The following is a 9697-nucleotide window of genomic DNA, read 5'->3' on the forward strand; positions in this document are numbered from 1 at the left end:
TCTGAGATGTGAAAAACTGCGTTTGAGTTTCAACTAGCTTCGTCATCATATCTTCTAAATTCTGCTTTTTATCATCGGTTTGTGGTGGTTTGTTTTGAAAATTAGGTCTTTGCTGATTGTAAGTATTATTGGATACTTGTTGATTGCTAGGACCTTGTTGATTGTTGTATGGAACATTTCGGTTATAATTCTGGTTTTGATTGTAAATTGGTCTTGGCGGTTGATAATTATTTTGATAATTATTTCCAGGCCTTTGGTTTATGTATGAAATATTCTCTCTTTGTTCCATTGTTAGTTCAATACTGAGACAATCTTTTGTCAAATATGGTCCTCCACACTGCTCACAACTAATTCGTATTGAGTGTATATCCTTAGTCATCTTTTCCATTCGTCTCTCGACAGCATCTATCTTTGCAGAAATGGAATCTAAGTCATGGCTAGAATCGGCTCTAGCTGCTTTAGATGATCTAACGATATCTTTTTCTTAGTGCCACTCATGTGAGTGGGAAGCAGTGTTATCAATAATTTTGTAAGCATCAGTTTCTGTTTTCTTCATAATAGAACCACCAGCTGCTATATCGATGTCTTTCCTTGTAGTGATGTCGCCTCCTTGGTAGAATATTTGTACTATTTGACAGGTGTCTAAACCATGTTGTGGACATCCTCTTAATAACTTTTCAAATCTTGTCCACGCCTCATATAGAGTTTCATTTGGTTTCTGTGTGAACGTAACAATTTCTCCTTGAAGTCTTACGGCTTTAGATGCCGGAAAAAATTGTTTAAGAAATTTTTCAACTAAAACGTCCCATGTATCAATCGCCCCTTCAGGTAACGATTTCAACCAATCTTTGGCTTCTCCCTTTAAAGTCCAGGGAAATAACATGAGATATATCTGTTCATCCTCAACTTCTCGGATTTTAAATAGTGTGCAGATCCTATTAAAGGTACAAAGATGTTCATTTAGATCTTCCTTCGGCGCACCACTAAATTGGCATTGATTAGTCACCATGTGTAGAATTTGTCCTTTGATTTCATAATCTGGCGCATTAATGTCTGGATGAGTAATTGCGTGACCTTGGCCAGTGCGTTTAGCTCTCATTCGGTCTTCCATACTTAAAGGTTCCAGATTTTTCATGATTGAATTTGTTGAATCTGAATCACTAGAGGATTCTGATTTAATGGTTCGTTCCTCAACAATCTCTGTTTGAATGATTGGTGGTTCTGGAGGAAAAATTAATGGTTCAAGACCTATGAATCGTCCCTGAATATTCTCCGGATTCTCAATTGTGAGGTCGGGTTCAAAGAATGGATTATCGGAAATTTGAATTGGAGTACTTGGTCGACTGGATGACGATTCTAAAGAAAAATCAACGGCGACAATATTTGCTAGATGTCTTGATCGAGTTACAGGTGGTGAACGTACAAAAGGTGGTGAACGTCTTGCTCGGTGCATTCACTGGATATCCTATTAGTTTTTAAAAAGGAAGAAAAATTATATAAGTTATCCAATTAATAGACTTTTCTGATTTTGCCCACGTTTCGAATAGCCAAAAGATGCAGCAGAGGGGCAGGATTCATTTGGTCTCAATATAATTGAGTACTGTTTGGCTCCAATAACCCGGTCCACGTACAAATCCAACTATTACTACGAACCAGAAAATTTTGATGTCTATCAATTTAACCACTTAAAATAAATTTTCGTAATTTTAAGAAATTTAGAGAAGAAATAGAATAAAAATCTATGTCCTAAAACTAGAATGTCGAGAAATAAGAAAGAAAAAGAGCGCGTCGGTATTAAATTTGGAGAAATAAGAAAGAAAGAAAAAAAGTGACTTATAAAACTTTAAAACACTCGACTAACCCAACCTTATTATTATCACAAACTTAAAATTATAATTGCAAATTGAGATTACTAATTGGAGTGATAATTGATACATAGGTAAAAGGCGTCGAAAATTAAAAATAAGAAAGTAGCGCGTTAAAACTTAAAAAGGAACTAAAAACTAAAAAATTAAAAGTTGCGTCTAAAAATATTAAAGCTTAAAAGAAAAACTATATCCCAAATGGCAATAACTTAAAAAGGTACTAAAACTTAAAAAGGCGTCGCAAAATTCTAAAGCACCTAGATCTTAGTCTAAAGAGAAAGCACTTAAGGGATTTTACGGCAAAGCCTAAAAATCTTGAAATAAAAATAAGCTACGGCAAATACTAGAACTTAAAATTAGATACGAGCGAAAAATATAAATATTACGAATAAACGATTAAAAAGTTACAAAAATAAAAATAGGCTTAAAATTGATAACGAGTACAATTTTTATAATAATATTATTTTTATATTATTTATTTTATAAAAGTATTAATTTTTTATATATAAATAAAACTAATTATAATTTAATATTATTAATTAATTTAAAAACTTAAACTAAATAATAATAATAATTAAACTAATTTAGGGTTTATTAATAATAATAATTAATAATACTCCGTAATTAATGCGATTAGGGTTATGTGGCCTGTCTGTCAGGAAGGCTCCGCGAGTTGCGGTGAACCCAGTTCAAAAACTCCGCGGGTCGCGGAGGGTGCAGTTTCAGTTCAGAAACAGGTTCAAATTCGGACAGGTTCAGATTTATATATATATTTTTATTTTTTATTTATATTTTATATATTTTTCTGTTTTAATATTTATATAAAATATTTATATAAATTAAATAAAACTTATATTTTTATAAACTAAAATAAAAATAAAAAACTTTATATATTTAATAAACTCTTAAAAATATATAAATATTTTTGTTTTTCTTTTTATATTTTATAACTTTTTATATTTAAAATGTATATACTTTTATAAAAGTAGACTACAACTTAACAAAAAAAAAATTTTATATATATAGCGTTCGCTTCGGCGTTTTCCCCGGCAGCGGCGCCAAAAATACTTGATTGTTATGCGAGGTGTATATGAAATAGCTTATATTTTACTAGGAAAAACTATTAAATACGATACAATTTTACACAAGATATTTATTTATTTATAGAATGGATATACTTAAACCTTGCTACAACACTTATAGGCAGTGTACCTAATCGTACAGTAGTGTAGTTTTTAGTAAGTCCGGTTCGTTCCACAGGGAAAATCTTTAAATAAAGCTTAACGCTATATTAGTTTTAATTTATAAAAATACAAATATATATAAGTAATATTATTATTATAAAAAGGGGGTTTTTACCGTTTAATGACCGGTTTGTCGATTTTAAAACTTAGTCGCAGTTAAAACCTAATGTAAAATATTAAAAATAAATATAACTTAATTTAAAGCGTAAAGTAAATAACGATAATGAAATTGCGATAAATAAAAGTGCGATGAAATAAAATACAATAATTAAAAAGTGTGTTAATTAAAAGTGCAATTAAATACAATGACAATAAATAAAAGTGCGATAATTAGAAGTGCAATTAAATATAAAATAAAGGAAATTAAATATGAAATAAAAGAATTATGCTTATTTAAACTTCCGTAATCATGATGTTTGACGTGTTGATTTTAGTTTTATGCCCATGGGTTAATTGTCCTTTGTCTTGGATTATTTAATATGTCCGTCTGGTTTTTGTCCATAACAGTCCATCAGTCATAAATATAAAGTGCGAGTGTCCTCGTCAAATTATCCTTATACCCGAAGTCAAATATTCCAACTAATTGGGGACTTAAACTGTAACAAGGTTTTAATACTTTGTTATCAATTATGCCAAGTGTCCTTGTACATAATTTCACCCCTGTTTTAATAATTCCATAGACTATTAATCCATTCCCGTGTCCGGTTAAATGAACAATTATTCGTACATATAAATACCCCGCTCATCGTGTCCGATCGAGTGTATATGGTTATTTATAGGGACGTCCAATTGTAAATCTTTATATTAAAATTAACAAACTATCATTTAGTTAAACAAATATAAAGCCCATTAATAGCCCATAGTCTAATTTCCACAAGTGTCGTTCTTTTGTCCAAACCCCAATTATGGTACAAAACCCAATTACCCAATTTTAGTAATTAGTCCAACATCATGATTACTTCGATTTAAATAAGTATAATAATAACTTAGCTACGAGACATTAAATTAAAAAGGTTGAACATAACTTACAATGATTAAAAATAGCGTAGCGTTACACGGACAGAATTTCGACTTACACCCTTACAACATTCGCTAACATACCCTTATTATTAGGATTTAAAATTAAAATTAAAATTAAAATTATAATATATATATATATATATATATATATATATATACGTTTTTGAGAGATAGATAGAATTAGGATATATAAAACGTTCAGAATGCGCGAGCTTTTATAGACATTTTTGTCCAGGACAGCTCCGCGAGTTGCGGCATTTTTGCACTACAAACTCCGCGAGTCGCGGAGTTCGTAAATCCAGCTCACACAAGTTTGGATCCTAGTCTGCTGACGGTTTTAATATATAAATATAATAAATATATAATTTATATAATTAATTATATATTATATTATATTTATATACATAGTTAACTTGTAATTTTTAGTCCGTTGCGTCGAGCGTTGAGAGTTGACTCTGGTTCCGGTTCTGGATTTTCGAACGTCCTTGCGTACAATTTAATATCTTGTACTTTGCATTTTGAATCTTGTACTCTTGTAATTCTGAGACGTTTCTTATCAATAATTGGAACCTCTTTGATTGTATTTTGTACTTTTGAGCTTTTTGGTCGTTTGCATCTTCAATTCGTCGAATCTATCTTTTGTCTTCACCTTTTATTATTTAACCGAATATCACTTGTAAATAGGACAATTGCAACTAAAAGCTTGTCTTTCTTGAGGAATAATGCTATGAAATATATGTTCGTTTTTAGCATTATCAAATGCACCGAGCATTGTCGACGTTCAAACAGAACTTTAAGATCTCCATCACAGAATTGACTCACACTAAATAAACTGTACCCCAAACCTTCAACATATGAAACTCGTTTGATTGTTATGCCATTTTGCACATAATCTCCGTAACCCGTTATCGCTGCAATTTCATCATTTTCAAAAGTAACCGTTCCTAGGAATTTGTCAATGAAGTTGACAAGCAAGGATTTATCACCCGTCATGTGTCGAGAACAACCAGAATCGATATACTAAACACAGACGTCGAAACCCTGTAAATGTGAATTTCCTAGAGTTTAGGTACCCAAAGTTTCTTGGGTCCTCTACGGTTAGTACCAACAATAAACTTTGGATCAACGACAAGATAATCACGTAAAGCATCATGTAGTTTAGACAATAAAGCATCATTTAAAACCACATTACATGAAGCATCATAAGAAATATCAAGTTTTACATCGTTATCAGAAGTCTTAACACACAACTTATTCCAAGTAGATGTTTTGTTCACAGACGAAAATTGAAAAACATGAGATGATTTCCTAGGCCGACTAGCAGATTGCGTTGGTTTGGTTGCTACTTTCTTATTCGTGGACTTAGGAACCCATACAGATTTGTAATTCAAGTTTGGATTATGACCTGTGACACGAAAAACACCTTTGTTAGTTAGACGTTCAAACTTTTCAGTTGACACATGAGATGATTGATTTTGCAAAATTTCCAATTTCATTTTACGTTCTTTTGCATCATACTCACTTAAATCAGGTTTAGGACTTGTGTGTTGTGTGGACTTAACTGATGTCGTTAAAAGACTCGCTTTTGAAGTTTTTGTCATTGAAATCATAGGAATCTTTTCAGTTGACACAGAACCATCGGGAGAATGAACCTTTTTGACAACAAATTGAGTTGTAGAAACAACTTTTGAACCACGATTGCCAAATTGAGAACGTAGAGGATTTTTAAGAATAGTAATGGGTTTTACATCCTTAGATGTCGTTGTTCCCTTCCCCTTCTTAGTAATCCCACCAATACATTCAAGCACATTGATTTCAACATTAGACGATTGCTTAAGTGTGTTAGCCTGTTTCAGTTGAATTATCTTTTGTTTTAAGTTTTTAACCTCAAGACATAATTCTTCAGCAGAAACTATCACTTCACCCTCCTTAAAAGCATAAGTACATTCTTTCTTAGGTAGTGAAGGCAATTTATCACACAAAGCAAGCATTTGTTCTAATGATTGGCACTTAAGTTGCAAGTCAATATTCTCCTTTTCTAGTTGAGCTACTATACGATTCAAATGACGTACAGCATGTAAATGCAAATAATAATCGTGCAAAGGATCAAGTTGACTTTCAAAATCTATCAATGGTTCAATGATCGGTTTATTATGAGGTTCTATTTTTTCATCTAAAGAATTTTGACCTAGAGATTATGTCTCAAAGAAAACAGTTAGTTCATGTGCTAGGTCTTCACGGAAAACATTATCAGAACATGCAGGTAAAGCAGGTAGAATTGGTTTCACATCAAAAGTTGATTCATCAAACACCTCATCTATGTTAACAACGCTAGAACTAGGTTTGTTAAACACTTCATTCTCAAGCATTAAAATGTATTTCTCTAGCATGAGTGTAGGAATGTAAACCAATCAATGTGTCGGCACATAATTAGCACATTGCACATTCTTTTCAGTTTCAACAAGTTCCTTCAAGAAATCAGGATTTGATTTACCCATTTTTGCATTAATTTTCTCATACATTAAGCTAATTTGATGGTATTTTTTAGATTTGTGATTAACAATAATATCATCAAAATCAGCATCAGAAGAATGCATAAAATGCGGTGGTAAACCAGCTTGAAAGTAATCAGAATGATATAATCCTGGAATCTTTTTGGAAGCTCCATCTAAGATCTTAGGATCTTCATAACCCAACCCCCACTTTTCACCATGAATCGTTTTTGGTCTATTCATGAAAATTGTTTGTTTTGAAAGTTCTAAATCAATGATAGCTTTAGATTTCTCTGTACGATAGAGTTTTTCCTCATATCGAGCAAGTTGAGCTTTCATTAGAACAGACACTTTTGACAACGAAGAAATTTTAGTGTCTTTTTCAATTATAGCGTTTTCCAAATGAATAATTTTCTTGTTTAGCTTTGAAAGTGTGGGTTCATGTTGGTTTTTAAATCAGAAAGATCTTTTTCTAAGAATTGAACTTTTTCTGCAAGTCGTTCAGATTTTAAACGATAATCAGTTCGTTCGACTTTAATCGGATGAATTGTCTTCTTAAGATCTTCCAACTCAGTTTCCGTAGAGTTGAGTTGGAGAGTCAATTGTTGCACATCCGTTTGCAATTTGGATGAGGAAGGTCTGGCCTCATTTAGTTTGATTTTATCTTTTAAAATCTTGTTTTCAGATTTTAAGCCTTTGACTTCTTTTGACATTGAGACCAGATTCTTCATCAAGTCATTTTGCATTTTTATAAAATCAGGTGAGATTTCAGTTGATTGTACCTCATCATCGTCAGATGTTAAGTCAGAATTCTCCAATGCTTCCTTAGCTTTGATGAGCTTAGTCACCTTGCAAACATTTGCATGTTCCACCTCTGAGTCTGAATCATCAGTCCAGTTAAACCAAGTATCATCAACCGGTTTCAGCTCTCCCCCAGTTTCCACAATCTAAGCCATCAACATTTTCTTCTTATAGTAAGCTGCGTCCTTCTTCTTAGGCATCTTGCACTCACGAGAGTAATGACTAGCTTTGACACAATTGAAACAGATTGAATCTTCCTTCTTGGAATCATCGGCACGTTGTTGTTTGGATTGATCAGCTTTCTTGTAGTACGAGGAAGATGATGAGTTTTTGCGTTGATTGCTTGATTTGCCTTTAAACTTGTGTTTGTTCAAGGCGTTTGTGAACATGGCTGCCATCTTGACTAATTCAAGGTGAGAATCATCAACATCAGAAAGATTCAACTCTTCAGAATCAGTTGATTCTTCAACAAGCACTTTCTTGGACAAGCTTTTGGAAAATGATTTGCTCTTATTTTTGGCAATTAGAGCAAGAGGATCGCCCAGAGGAGACTCTTTCCTTCCTTCTTGAAGTTTAGAAACCTCAGGTTGGTAATGCATAAGAACTCCAACAAGCTCATGAATAGTCAACTTGTCAATCTCTTTGGTAGATCGAACAATGGTTCCATAAGGAAGCCAATCAGCATTGAGCTTTTTGAGGAATTTCATGTTGACTTCAGCATGTACTTTTATAATCTTACACCTTTTCAACTCATTGAGAACACCATTGAAATGACGGTAGGTGTCCTTGAGTAGTTCTTCTGGTTCCTGCTTGAAATCTTCATATAATCCGAGAGCCTTATTCATTTAGTAACGTCTGACATGTCATAACCTTCTTGTTGTCATTTGATCTCATCTCATATATCTTTTGCAGTAGTGTTGCTATCAACATTTTCAAATAGCTCATATGGGATAGCTTGCATGACAATATTCTTAGCCTCTATGTCAGCCTGAGCTCTTTCACGTTTATCACCGGAAAGTTCATAGACTGGAATTGGCATACCAGTATCCGGATGAAAATCAACAACTGGACCATCTCTCAGAGAAGCCCATATATGTTTAGCTTTCTCACCCTTATAGTCTATGTACTGAGTGATACGATGAAGCCACTGAGTGTACTTGCCATCAAACAACACTGGAGGTCGGAAATCTGATCCAATGATAAGAGTGTCCTGAGTAGACATCTTAAATTGAGGTAGATTCGGTATTAAACACAATCTATGATCAGGGTTCAGTATAAAATCTAACAAGAATGTCAGATTCGGTAAAGATTCGGTACAGTAGCAGATTCGGTAAGTGGTTCAGTACTGTAGCAGATTCGGTAACAATTCGGTAAACCAGATTCTGTATCAGAAACTGATAAGAATCAAAAGTAACACACCCAAATTCGGTATGGATTCGGTAACCACACAACTTGAAGCCTCAGAATACTTAAAACCAAAGAATTAAGTGAAACCGAGATTCTGATTCGGTAAATGACTCGGTAGTCAAATTCTGTAAAATATTATGTGTAAACTCAATCCAATTCCCTTGAATTAGATTCAGTAACCTTGCTGCACAAGAAAACAAGTTAGTAACAAATAGAAAATCAATGATACCGAAGATTCAGGATACCGAATGTCAACTATAGCAGTTGACAATACCGAGTCTAAGTCTAAAACTTAGAAATATAACAGAATCCTTTCTCAACCCACACCAATTAGCTGCGTATAATCAAACTGAATGTGAGAGAATCACAAACACACCACAATCTGCAACACTTAAGATGAATTTTCAATAATGAAGCAGACTCGGTATGACAGTTATGATACCGAATGTTGATCAAATCTTCAAAACTTGAAGAATTGAAGAAATTGAACCGACAGAAATGTGATTTAACACCTCACGAACACAACTGAATCTTTAAATCTTCACAAAAATCCAGAATCAAGCTTGAATTAAGCAATACTGAGAGTTTTAGCCATAAACTCTAAAAATCAACTTGATTCTCCATAATTGAAGTTAATAAGCTGTAATGATGATCAAAACTCTTTCTAATAGACCTAATACACCTTCGTTGAACTTATCACAAGAATCTGAACGTCAGATTATCAAATTCGATAATACCGAATCTGATTCATTTTACCGAGAGTATTCAGATTCTGTAATCTACAATCTCTGGATCGATATAGTGATGTAGAATCACTTCATGGAAGCTCTGATACCAAATGATAGGTCAGATCATGATGAGATTGAAA

At 33.1% G+C, this 9697-nt stretch overlaps 1 non-coding gene across 1 annotated transcript; it reads left to right on the forward strand.

Annotated features, from left to right (window-relative positions):
- The first annotated feature begins 644 nt into the window (after nucleotides 1–644).
- LOC139865498 (small nucleolar RNA R71) lies at nucleotides 645–751 on the forward strand. The gene has a single exon (XR_011765014.1). It is a non-coding gene; the product is annotated as a small nucleolar RNA R71 (small nucleolar RNA).
- Nucleotides 752–9697: the final 8946 nt, after the last annotated feature.

The sequence above is a fragment of the Rutidosis leptorrhynchoides genome, chromosome 8 (genome assembly GCF_046630445.1).
Source record: "Rutidosis leptorrhynchoides isolate AG116_Rl617_1_P2 chromosome 8, CSIRO_AGI_Rlap_v1, whole genome shotgun sequence".
Lineage (NCBI taxonomy): Eukaryota > Viridiplantae > Streptophyta > Magnoliopsida > Asterales > Asteraceae > Rutidosis > Rutidosis leptorrhynchoides.